This window comes from Chaetodon trifascialis, chromosome 8 (genome assembly GCF_039877785.1).
Source record: "Chaetodon trifascialis isolate fChaTrf1 chromosome 8, fChaTrf1.hap1, whole genome shotgun sequence".
Classification (NCBI taxonomy): domain Eukaryota; kingdom Metazoa; phylum Chordata; class Actinopteri; order Chaetodontiformes; family Chaetodontidae; genus Chaetodon; species Chaetodon trifascialis.
Window position 1 is genome coordinate 2,145,001 of NC_092063.1, and position 1,338 is coordinate 2,146,338.

At 47.8% G+C, this 1,338-nt stretch overlaps 1 protein-coding gene across 1 annotated transcript in view; it reads right to left on the reverse strand.

Annotated features, from left to right (window-relative positions):
• lama5 (laminin, alpha 5) overlaps window positions 1-84 on the reverse strand; it is a 79,703-nt gene extending 79,619 nt beyond the window's left edge. Inside the window, exon 1 of the mRNA XM_070967627.1 lies at window positions 1-84. This exon is cut by the window's left edge and continues 330 nt beyond it. The gene's annotated coding sequence lies outside the window, so the exon portion shown is untranslated.
• Between the last annotated feature and the right edge of the window lie 1,254 nt (window positions 85-1,338).

Genomic DNA, 1,338 nt, shown 5'->3' on the forward strand with positions numbered 1-1,338 from the left:
TCCGCGCAGAGAATAAAAGATGGAGGAGAAAACCAAATTAAGCACAAAGAGTTAAGTTCGGTAGGATAGAAGCATTAGGGGGAAAGAGAGGGAGATGCGGTGCAAAGTGCAAGGGAAAGAGAGGACGGAGAGATAGTTTGAGAGCGGTGCGTCGAGGTTTGTGTCCTCTCTCCCTCTCTGTCGCTCCACCAGGCACCTACTCCAACTCGATCCGCAGCCACCCTCCCCTCCCCTCCCTCTGCTGGCCCGTCCCCAGTGGTGGAGGAGGGCACAGCTTCCACCAAAGCTCAGTGTTACACCATTCTGTTTACAGTCATCACTCATTCATTAATAAATGCATCTTCAGAGCAGAGTTTGGATCCGCTGGTTGATTTGATGAAGTTTCACGTGTTCATTTTCTCTCTCACTGCAGCCACCAAGTGGCAAATCAACAAATGGGGAATCGAAGCACACAGACACACAAAGAGTATCCAAACAAACACCCAGCCCATCCAGAGGACCCGTGGGACACAGGAAAAGACAAAGAATGCCATCTGCAGGACAGTAACACTGTCCTGATCTCACAGCATGTCATCATCTCACCAACAAATAACTATGAAATATGTCACAATTTTAGTTTTAATTCAACTGAACCGCCAATTCAGAAACAAGTTGTTTGCTATGACGACTATTTTCGTGATTTTTGCTTGGATTAAGTATTAATCCCACGCCAGGGAATTTAAATTCTTAGAGGCATAAAGAAAAACTTTCTACATATATGTACAGTAAAAATAACACCTTCAAACAGAAATGCACAGTGACGACAGGAACCGTTTCCAGGGGAAGGTGAAAAGAGACGAACACGGCTGGGACACGCTTTGTGTTGCCATGGTGTTGGACTCGTGACGCACTGAGGTGGGAGTTGCTAAATTGTGAGAGGTTTTCTGCTTTCTGACTTTGGTTTTCAGCTCTGACCTCTGGCCGTCTGCTCACAGAGGAAAAGCTGCATGCGTCCAGCCTCCTGCTGGTCACGCTAACAGTCTGAGGCCGTTAGCACCACGGCGACACAGGGAAAGTTAGTTTAGGGGGTTCTGTGTGTGTGAATGTGTGTGTTTGTCTGCTTTAACTCCAGGAGGCGGCCTGTCATTCTTCTTCTGCGCTCACAATCTGTCCTCCTGTCTCTGTAATCTCATCTGTCTCCCTGTCAGACCGGCCCATGCAGACTTTTGTCCGCTTCTGCTGCTGCTGCCGTCGGATAAAGTATGTGTCTTGATGTAAGTGTGCGTGAGACAGAGTGAGACAGTGTGTCCGCTCAGTATTCCATCTCAACACACTCTCATGTCTCAGAAGAAAAGGCTC